This window comes from Ceratotherium simum, chromosome 21, assembly GCF_057802395.1.
Source record: "Ceratotherium simum simum isolate JZ-2026a chromosome 21, ASM5780239v1, whole genome shotgun sequence".
Taxonomy (NCBI): domain Eukaryota; kingdom Metazoa; phylum Chordata; class Mammalia; order Perissodactyla; family Rhinocerotidae; genus Ceratotherium; species Ceratotherium simum.
The window spans coordinates 28326543-28339027 of NC_141920.1; positions in this window are offsets into that span (position 1 = coordinate 28326543).

Below are 12485 nucleotides of genomic sequence, written 5' to 3' on the forward strand. Positions count from 1 at the left end.
TAAGTGTGCGCACTCCGCTGTGGCGGCCCGGGGTTCACCAGTTCGGATCCCGGGTGCGCACTGATGCACCGCTTGTCAAACCATGCTGTGGTGGCATCCCATATAAAGTAGAGGAAGACGGGCATGGATGTTAGCCCAGGACCAGTCTTCCTCAGCAAAAAAAAAAAAAAAAAAAAAAAAACCTTTCCGTTCTTGCAGATAACATGATCATGTATATAGAAAACCCTAAAGAATCCATGAAAAAGATATTATATCTAATAAACGAATTCAGTAAGTTTTTAAATAAAAGTCAGTATACAAAAATAAATATTTCTATATTTTAGCAACAACTACAAAATAAAAATTTGAAAAAAACATTCTATTCATAACGGCATTAATAATGAAACATTTATGGTGGTCGACCAAGATGGTAACATAGGAGGCTGCTGAACTCCCCTCCTCCCACAGACACACCAAAGTACAGCTATATATGGAGCAATTACTTCTGAAAGAAATCCATAAACTAGCTGAGCAACTCCTACACATGAGGAAAATGAGAAAATATTCACATCAAAACAAGTAGAAAAGGCTAAGACACACTCTTGCCATAAACCCTATCTCCAGCACAGTACCATACATTTGGGAGGGAATGCCCAACTCCCAGCTTCTCCTCAAGGAGCAAAGGGTTTGGACCCCACATTTAGTGCCCCAACCTTTAAGAGTCCCACCCAAGGCACCGGCCTCCAAAAAGCACCTAGCGCTGAAAGTTAACATGGGTTGCATCCATGAGACCCACAAGAGTATAGCAAACAAAGAGGCAGTTGTTACAGACATGCTGTGCTGCTGCTATGCCCCCAGGGCTCAGCGCAGAAGGAGCAGGCAAAAATGCATGGGGGTACCTATACTTATACCAGACAAAACAAACTTTAGGCCAAAGACTGTAACAAGACACAAAGAAGATCATTATATAATGATAAAGAGGACAATTCATCAAGAAGATATAACAATCATAAATATACACACACCTAACGTTGGAGCACCTAAATATATTAGGCAAATATTAACAGATCTGAAGGGAGAAATAAACAACAATATGATAATAGTAGAGGACTTTAATACCCCACTTTAAGCAATGTATAGATCATCCAGACAGAAAATCAACAAGAAAACTTTGGAGTTAAACCAAATGGGCCTAAAACCCATCTATAGAACATTCCATCCAACAGCACTAGAATACACATTGTTCTCAAGTGCACATGGAACATTCTTCAGAATAGACCATATGATAGGACACAAAGGAAGTCTTAGCAAATTTAAGAAGATTGAAGTCATGCCAAGTGTCTTTTCCAACCACAATGGTATGAAATTAGAAATCAACAAGAGGAAAGCTGAAAAATCTACAAATAAGTGGAAATTAAACAACACATTCCTGAACAACCAATGGGTCAAAGGGGAAATCAAAATATATCTCAAAACAAATGAAAATGAAAACTCAACACACCAAATCCTATGAGATGCTGAAAAAGCAGTTCTGAGAGGGAAGTTTATAGCAATAAATGCATGTTAAGAAAATATAAAGATGTCAAATGAATAACCTAACTTTATACATTAAGGAGCTAGAAAAAGAAGAAAACTCAGCCCAAGTTAGCAGAAAAAAGGAAACCACAAAGATCAGAGTAGAAATAAATGAAATAGAGAACATAAAACAGGAGAAAAAAACAAACTAAGAGCTGAGTTTTTGAAAAGGTAAACAAAATTGGCAAATCTTTAGATAGACTAAGAAAAAAGAGAGAAGACTCAAATAAATAAAATCAGAAATGAAAGAGGAGACATTACAACTGATGCTACAGAAATACATGGGATCATGTTAAGGAACTATTATGAACAGTTATATGCCAACAAATTGGATAATATATAAGAAATGGATAAATTCCTAGAAACATACAACCTACCAAGACTAAATCAGGAAGAAATAGAAAATTTGAACAGACCAATAATGAGTAAAGAGATTGAATCAGTAATCAAAAACCTCCTAACACAGAAAAGCCCAGGACCAGATGGCTTCAGTGATGAATTCTACCAAATATTTGAAGAATAATTAATGCCAGTTCTTCTCAAACTCTTCCAAAGAATTGAAGAAGTGGGAACACTCCCAAACTCATTTGATAAGTCCAGCATTACCTTGATACCAAAGCCAGATAAGGACACTACAAAAAGAAAAAAGAAAACTACAGACAAATCAATCTCCCTGATAGATGTAGATGCAAAATTCTCAACAAAATATTAGCAAACTGAATTCAACAGGACATTAAAATGATTATACACCATGAACAAGTTGGGATTTATCCCTGGGATGCAACAATGGTTCAACATACACAAGTCAATAAATGTGATGCACTACATTAATAGAATGAAAGATAAAAATCATATGATCATCTCACAGATGCAGAAAAAGCATTTGACAAAATTCATCATCTTTCATGATAAAAATCCTCAAGAAATTTGGTATAGAATTAACATACCTCAACATAATAAGGGTCATATACAAAAATCTGTTGTGTTTCCATACGCTAATAACAAACTATCAGAAAGAGTAGTTAAGAAAAATTCCCATTTACAATGGCATCAAAAAGAATAAAATTTCTAGGAATAAATATAACCAGGGAGGTGAAAGACCTGTACATTGAAAACTATAAGACATTGATGAAAGAAATAGAAGAAGATACAAATAAATGGAAAGATATTCTGTGCTCATGGATTGGAAGAATTTATGTTGTTAAAATGTCCATACTACCCAAAACAATCTACAGATTCAATGCAATCCCCGTGAAATTTTCAACAGCATTTTTCACAGAAATATAACAAACAATCCTAAAAATGTATGAAGCCACAAAAGACCCCAAATAGCCAAAGCAATCACAAGAAAGAGAAGAAGCTGGAGGCATTTACACTTAGTGACTTCAAACTATACTATAAAGCTATAGTAATTTTAAAAGTATGGTACTAGCATAAAAATAGACACATAGACGAATGGAACAGCATAGAGAAATAAACTCTTGCATTTACGGCCGGCTAATATTCAACAAGGGAGCCAAGAGCACCCAAAGGGGAAAGGATAATCTCTTCAACAAATAGTGTTGAGAAAAATGGATAAACACAAGCAGAAAAATGAAACTGGACCCCTATCTTACACCACTCACAAAAATGAACTCAAAATGGATTAAAGACTTAAACATAAAACCTGATACAGTAAAACTCCTAGAAGAAAACACAGAGAAGAGGCTCCTTGACATTGGTCTTGGCAATGATTTTTTAGATATGACTCCAAAATCACAAGCAACAAAAGCAAAAAATGAACACGTGGGACTACATCAGACTAAAAAGCTCCTGCAGAGCAAAACTAATAATCAACAAAATGAAAAGACAACCTACTGAATGGGAGAAAATATTTGCAAACTATATATCAGATAAGGGGTTCGTATCCAAAATATATAAAGAACTCATGCAACTCAATAACAAAAGAAAATCTGATTTAAAAATGCACAGAGGAAATAAAGAGACATTCCCAAAGAAGATATCCAAATGGCCAACAGGTACATGAAAGGATGCTCAACATCACTAATTATCAGAGAAATGCAAAGAAAACCACAATGAAATATCACCTCACACCTATTAGAATGGCATTCATCAAGAAGACAAGAGGTAGCAAGTGTTGGTGAGGATTTGGAGAAAAAGAAATCCTTACACACTGTTGGTGGGAATGCAAATTGGTTCAGTCACTGTGGAAAACAGTATGGAGGCCCCTCAAATAAGTAAAAATAGAACTACCATATGATCCCAGCAATCCCAGGACCAGATGGCTTCACTTCTGGGTATATATCCAAAGGAAATGAAAATAGGATATCAAAGAGATATAATCACTCCCATGTTTATTGCAGCATTATTCACAATAGCCAAGATGTGGTAACAACCTAAGTATCTGTCAATGGATGAATGGATAAAGAAGATGTATTATACGTGTATATACAATGGAATACTATTCAGCCATGAGAAAGAAAGAAATCCTGCCATTTGCAACGACATGGATGGACTTGGAGGGCGTTATGCTGAGTGAGATAAGTCAGATAGAGAAAGACAAATACCATATGACATCATTCATATGCGGAATCTGAAAAAGCCAAACTCATAAAAACAGAGAGTTGAATGGTGTTGCCAGGGGCTGGGGTGGGAGGGAATTGGGGAGATGTTGTTTAAGGATACAAACTTGTAACCAGTAGATAAATAAGTCATGGAGATCGAAAGCACTGTATAGTGAGTATAGACAACAATACTGTATTATATACTTCAAAATTGCTAAGAGACTAGATCTTAAATGTTCTCACCATAAAAAAGAAATGATAATTATGTGACATGATGTGTTTGCTAACACTACAGTGGTAATCATATCACGATATATAAATGTATCAAATCAACATGTTGTCACCTTAAACTTACGCAATACCAATTATATCTTGACAAAAAATAATAATAATTTTTAAATGTACTAAGTGTTTGTGTTTCTAAAGGACTTAAAAGATGTATAAAAGCCTATACGACCAACTCTCAACCTTAGTTCCTTCTGGAGAGGGGGATGAGAGAGGTTTCAGGGATAAGGGAACCAGATCCCTGGTCTGTGAATCAATGAGAACTCGAATTCACTATCTTGCTGGGTGACCCTTTGATAATTCCTTTTTCTTTCTTTGACTGCAATCTTCCCATCTATAACATGTAAATGTTGGACTAGATGTCCACCAAGATGCTTGTATTTTAAGCTGTGAGTTCAGCTTAGCCCCAAAGATGAAAATTCTCCTCTGTCAGTTAGGTGGGATCCACTCTATATAATTTCAAGGTATATAAGATAATTGGGGGGAGTGGGGGGATTGTGCCCCCACTGTGTTCACTGGTGACTGAACCAGATACCTAAAAGCTTCATCTTCAGCTTTTCCCTCTCTTGGCCACCCCCAAACTCTCCACACACATGCCCCACTCTCCATCTCCACTTTCTCCTCTCCGGTTGATCCTTCATCGCCTTACGCCCATTCTTGCAGAACTCTCTTCCCCAGGCTCTCTGCCACCAATTGTGTACTCCAACAGAGTGGTTCTTTCTTTTATATTTTATATATAATCTATTTTGTTTTTAAAGTACTATATGACTTTATATAAAAATTAAATGAAACTAATCTAGAAGTATACAACTAGGAAAGTGAAGGCCAAACACACTGCCCATGGCACTTAGGAAAATAAGATCTACAGTAAAGAGAAGATTGGGACTCACCCTACAAGAACAAGGGTAAACCTGTAAAACATCCTGTGACTCCTCTAGAGGGTGCTCTAGGACATTCATGTGCTCCCTGATGTGGTGGTAGATTACTGTAAAGCATATGTTCCTGTAAAATGCATTCTGTGATTCTATCACCAAGTACAAGAGTCTCTGCTGATCTATCCTAACAAGGAGTTAATTACAATGAGCAGCGGCACAGGGATTGGGGTCACATTAGCCACACTGCAAAAAGGCATTGCCAGAATCTCACTTGTAGAGGCCACCATCATGTATATCAGTAAACCTTCCTACCTGGATCCACATCTCCCACTGTAAGGAGACCTTAACCTGGATCATTTAACAACTTCATACACTTGCTTTTTGCTTCTCTCATAAACAGATCAATGAAGTTCAGACTGTTGGTGTAAACGTGTGGAAACACAAAGAAGTCATAGCTCATTCTTAAAAGCCTATTCCCAGAAGTGACACCAATCACTTCACCTCACGTTCCATTGGTAAGAACAAATTACACGACCACGCTTAGATGCAAGGGGAATGAGACGTTGACAACTGCTTCCCAGTGACAGTTAGATTCTATAGAGGGGGACATGCGTTTGAGGGGAAAGCTGGTCATACTTGCCACAGGTGTAGCATTCTAAAAACAGAGAGGGATTTGACAGGTGCTGGGCAGCTAAAACAAGATGTCAATTGTCTATTACACAAGGGCATAGGCACCAAAAGATATGTATATATCAGAGTAAACACTCTTTTGGTGTTTCACAAATAACAATCACCAAGAAAGAAAGCACAACAATTTCTATTGGCTATATCTAAGCATTCAATAAGAAAAGACATTTCGTACCAAAGCAATTCAACAACCTAAATGAACAAGCAACTGCATGGCTAGGTAATCAGGACTCCAACTGATTTGAGATTACACAAAGTGCCAATGTAGATTGTATTGTACTAAAATGTTATGTTTTCTTTATATTTCCTATTGCAATGCAACAACTCATTGCTCATTGTCCCAAAACAAATAGAACTGTTATATGTATTCAACTCTTCATGCTGCTATTACATAGTTTTATAAATTAATCTATCTTATTTCTGACACTTATACATAGTTTTCTCCTATGGGGAACTATAGGAGCATATACTTTGCTCTCACCCCACAATTATCTGTGCATATTCTCAGTAATGTGCATAAGTCATGCTGCACTGTCTTTGCTGGAGGATTAGGGGAAATCTCTCCTAAGGCTTTGCTCCTTGGACCATGGCAGAAGTATAGGGACATGAGTGGTTGCAGATCATGCTGTGCCTGGGGTGAGGTCCCATTAGTAGGACTAGGAGAGATAAGTCACAGGTACAAGGAGTTTGGAATCTGTCTGCCCAGACAGAAGGGGTTATTAGAGGCTCCCTGAAGAGTTTATTGTACTTTCCACACTGGACTACCTTGATCAGTAAAATCACCCTAGAGTCATGTAACAAAGGAACTGACCTTGCTGCTAAACTCTCCTTCTTAAGGTCTTTTATCTTCTAGTCCCTTAACCTGCCTGTTCCAGGACAATTTCTTTATTCCTTATTCTGTTTCAGAGAAAATAACCCTGTTAGGACTTTAACAATAGGGACAGGAGAAAGGGAGAGAATAGAAGAAGACAAGCTGGCATCGAGTGGTGGTGAGCTAATATTCTGTGGGCACCCACCATGTGCTGACTACTTCCATTTAAGTTATCACTCTTAAAACTCATAACACTTTGGGTCTGGTGTAATTGTCAGCATTTTCAAAATTAGGAAACTAAGGCTCAGAGTATGAAATAACTTTGCCAGGGTCTCACTAGTGCATCAGCAGTGTAAGCTGAATTGAATCCATTCTGCCTAACTCCACTTTCTCTGAGCACGCACATTTTCAGCTCCCTCATTTTGTTATCGTGGACCACTTGCTCTTTGAATTCATCAAGATCTACACTCTCTTGACCCAAATACATTCCATCTGTCAATCAGACTCTTTCTTCTTCACTTTTCTTTACCTGCCTCAAATCCTTGATTCATCACTTCAACTACTCTCTTGTCAACATCTTAAAAGCCCAAACACGATTATTTTCTGCACCCATCTGTACGAAAAAGTTCAACCCCTCTGAAGTGCTTGCCTTCTCCACAAAAAAAAAAAAAAAAAAAAAACAGGCTAATGAGCAATGCTGAAGAAAATTACACAACTTTGCAGATTAGTGGCATCTGAATTTGTTATTTCCCATCTTTACAGGGCCCTCAGCAGCAGACATTTGATTCCCTACATGCCTCATTCAATAGAAAGCTCAATGTGGATAAGAAAGGTATCTGGTTTTGCTCATCATTTTAAACCACTTGAATGTGAGCTCCACAATGGCAGGAACTGCCTGTGATATACATTACCATATTACCAGCCCCTAAGACAGTTTCTAGAACATGATACATGCTCCATAAATATTTGATGAAGGAATTAAATAAATAAGAGCTGGAAGGGATCAACAGTAGTCTAGGGTTTTAAAGAGACTCGCTTTGGAGGTTACATTTAAGCAGAGACTTCAGAGATAAGTAGGAGTTAGCACATGACAGGAGCTGGAAGGGAGAGTATTAAAGGAAAACTGAACAGCACTTCTGTGATCCTTCCTTCATAACTTAGATACAATTGTTCTGAATATGCTTTCTACTCAGAGCTCTTCCATTCTCTCCAGCCCCCCTGTCATGCCTATGGACCCATCAGATTCAGTCTCTACATTGCAACCATAGTGATAGCCCAAAAATACACTTCTGCTGTTGAAGTAAGCAAGATGGTGGAATAGGAGGCCCCTCGATCAAGTCCTCCTCACAGAAATACAAATTAGCAACTATCTACAGACAAGACACCTTTGTAAAAATCCAGGAACCTGGTATTAAGGTGAAACACCCCTTTAGAGCAACAACAAAAAAAAAAAAAAAAACAAGAAAATCCACATTAGAAGAGTAAGAGGAACAGGTTCACTTTGAGTATGTTGCCCCTCCCTCAAGCCGGCACAGTGCCACACCAAGCAGTCCCCTGCACCTACGATTTCAAGAAAAGAAAGCCCAAGGTAGACATTCAGCTTCCCCAGCATTTCTGGGGCACTAGCTGGAGGCCCACTTCTGTCTTGGTGACCACCAGGGAATTGACAGAGGTAGACCAATGGGAATCAGCTGAAACAAAGAAGAAGGCAGGCTCACAGTGACCAGCAAATGGATCTTGGCAGTGGAACCACATCCTAGCCATTGACCTTGCCCAAACAGAGAAGCCAGTCAGCAGCTCTTCCCAACTGTCAGGCCAAGTCAGCAGTCCCTCTGGCCAGAGAACATGGTCAGCATTTCTGCCTAGCTGGGGTCCTCAGCCAATGGTCCAGCCCAGCTGTGGAGAATGAACTGTGGCCCTGCCTAATTATGGAACACAGTCAGTGACCCTGTCTGACCAGAGAGCACAGCCAGTGACTCTGCTGGACCAGAGAGTAAAGCCAGCAGCCCCAACTGACCACAGAGCACAGCCTGTGTCCCTGTCCAATTGTAGAGCCCAGTCAGTGGCCCCACTGTACTATGGAGCTCAGCCTGCAGCCTCACTTAAACATAGAACCCAGCTAGAAGCACGACCTGGCCAGGGAGCACAGAATGCAACCTCACCCAACCAGGGGTGGTTGCAGAGACTAGCCAGTGGCCCTGCCCAATTGTGGAGTCCAGCCACTAGCAAGGATCCAGCAGGGAGCCCAACTGCATTTACACTGAAGCAGTGAGCCCAGCAACTGGCCATGCTTGACCACGGAGCCTAACCAGCAATCCTGCCCAACTATGGAACCCAGCCAGTGGGCTCACCTGACTGAGAAGCCCAGCCAGCAGTATTACCCAAGTTCACAGCACAGTCAGCAGCCCCACACAACAAGAGACCCCAGCAGCAAGCCCCATCTGCCAGTGGATGGTATGAGCTAGCCCATCCAGAACCCCAGCCTAGGCTGATTTGTGAAGGTCTTTCCATGCCAAAGTGAACCTATAAAGACTGCAAGAGGTGACTACTTCCTCAAATGCACAGGTTCCCATGCAAGGATATGAGGATCACAAAGAATCAGGGAAATATGACACCACTGAAGGAAACTAATAAAACTCCAATAATTGACCTTAAAAAATAGAGATCTATGAACTGACTGACAAAGAACTCAGAATAATCCTCTTTAAAAAGGTCAGTGAACTACAAGAAAACATAGACAACTAAACAAAATTAGGAAAACAATACATGAACAAAACAATAAGTTCAAAAAAGAAATAGAAATCTTTTTTTAAACTGAAATCCTAGACCTGAAGAATACCATAACTGACCAAAGGCATAACACATGAAAGAAATAATTAATAAGGTGGACTTCATTAAAATTGAAACTTCTACTTGCAAAAGACAATGTCAGGAGAATGAGAAGAGAAGCCACAGACTGGGGGAAAACATTTGCAAAAGACACATCTGATAAAGGACTGTTATCCAAAATATACAAAAGACTCTTAAAACTCAACAATAAAAAAATAAAGAACCTGAGTAAAAAATGGGCCAAAGATATTAACAGACACTTCACTAAAGAAGGTACACACATGGCATACAAACATGTGAAAAGATATCATCAGGGAAATGGAAATAAAACAACAACACAACCTGTTAGAATGGCCAAAATCCAAGCACTGACAACACCAACTACTGGCGAGGATGTGGAGCAACAGGAAATCTCATTCATTGCTGGTGGGAACTCAAAATGGTACAACCATTTACCATATGATTCAGGAATTGCACTCCTCAGTATTTACCTAAAGGAGCTGAGAACTTATGTCCACACAAAAACCTGCAAACAGAAGTTTAAAGCAGCTTTATTCATAATTGCCAAAATGTGGAAACAACCAAGATGTACTTCAGAAGGTAAATGGGTAACTTAACTGTGGTACAACCAGACAATGTAATATTATTCAGTGCTAAAAAGAAATGAGCTATCAAGCCATTAAAAGACATGAAAGAAATATACATGCATAATACTGACTGGAAGACGTCAATATCAAAGAGATATACAAACTGTATGATTACAACTATATGACATTCATTAAAAGGAAAAACTATGAAAACAATAAAGAGATTATTATTGCCAGGGATTGGGGATGAGGGGATGCATGAATATATGGAGCACAGTGGATATTTAGGGAAATGAAACTATTCTATGATACCATAAATACAGATCCATATCATAATACATTTGTCCAAACCAACACCAAGAATGAATCATAATGTAAGCTGTGGACTTTGGGTGATTATGATATGTCACTGTAGGTTCATCATTTGTAGCAAATGAACCACTGATGGAGTGTGTTGTTAATGGTGGAGGATATGCACATGCAGGGGCAGGGAGTATACAGTAAATCTCTGTATCCTTCCCCAGAATTTTTCTGTGAACCTAAAACTGCATTTAAAAAATAAAGTCTTAATAAAAAGATACAATATGTAAACTGAAAAATTCAATATACAGAGAAATAATGGTTGAAAACAGCCCAAATTTGGGGAAAGAAATATACATACAGATTCATGAAGCCCAAAGATATCAAATTAGGTAGAACTGAAAAATCTACACCAAGACCACTATAATTAAATTGTCAAAAGTCAAAGACAAAAAGAGAATTTTGAAAGCAGGAAGAGAAAAACAACTTAGCACACAAGAGAGCACCCATAAGACCATGAGCAGATTTCTCAACAAACATATTGCGGGCCGGGAGAGAATGGGATGATATATTCCAAGTATAGAAAGAAAAAATTGCCAACCAAGAATAATATATTCAGTAAAACTATCAGTCAGAAATGAAGAAGCGATAAAGACTTTCCCAAACAAACAAAACCTTATCAGCATTAGACCTGCCTTACAAAAGTAGCCAAAAGAAGTTCTTCATCTTGAAATGAAAAAAAACTAATGAAAAATGTAAAAAACATATGAATGTATAAAACTTACTGATAAAGGTAAATATATAGTCAAATTCAGAATTCTGATATATTGCAATGGTGGTGTGTAAGTCACTTTTAACTCTACCATAAAAGTTATCAAACAAACACATTAAAAATAACTATAACTGCAATAATGTGTTAATGGATACACAATACAAAAACATGTGAATTATGACATTAATAACTTATTTTTTGAAGAGAGAAGTAAAAGTATGAGGGTTTTGTATGCAAGCAAAGTTAAGTTGTGATCACCTTAAAATAGGATGTTATAATTATAAGATGTTTTATGTAAGCCACATGGGAATCACAAAGGAAAGGGCTGTAGCATATGCAAAAAACATAAAGAGAAAGGAATCAGAGAATACCACCACAAAAAGTCATCAAATCACAACGGAAGACAGCAAAAGAGGAAGAATGGTTAAAAGGAACTTAAAAAAAAATAAAACAGTTACCAAAATGTCAAACTAAAAAGCTTCTATACAACAATGGAAACAATCAACAGAGTGAAGAGGCAATCTACGGAATGAGAGAAAATATTTGTACACCATATATCTGATAAGGGATTAATATCCAAAATATATAAGGAATTCCTACAACTCAATAGCAAAAAAACAATTAACTTGATTTAAAAATGGGCAAAGGACCTGAATAGAAATTTCTCCAGAGAAATTGGGAAAACTGGATAGCCATATGCAAAAAAATGAAAGTAGACCCTTACCTTACACCATACACAAAAATTAACTCCAAATGGATTAAAGACTTGAATGTAAGACCTGAAACTGTGAAAGTTCTAGAAGAAAACATAGGCAGTACGCTCTTCGACATCAGTCTTAGCAACATCTTTTCAAACACCACATCTGACCGGGCAAGAGAAACAATAGAAAAAATAAACAAATGGGACTACATCAAACTAAAAAGCTTCTGCACAGCAAAGGAAACCATCAACAAAACGAAAAGACAACCTAACAATTGGGAGAAGATATTTGCAAACCATACATCTGATAAGGGCTTAATCTCCAAAATATATAGAGAACTCATGCATCTCAACAAAAAAACTACCAACCCAATTAAAAAATGGGCAAAAGACCTGAACAGACATTTCTCCAAAGAAGATATACAGATGGCCAACAGACACATGAAAAGATGTTCAAAATCACTAACTATCAGGGAAATGCAAATCAAAACTACAATGAGATATCACCTCAAGCCCGTCAG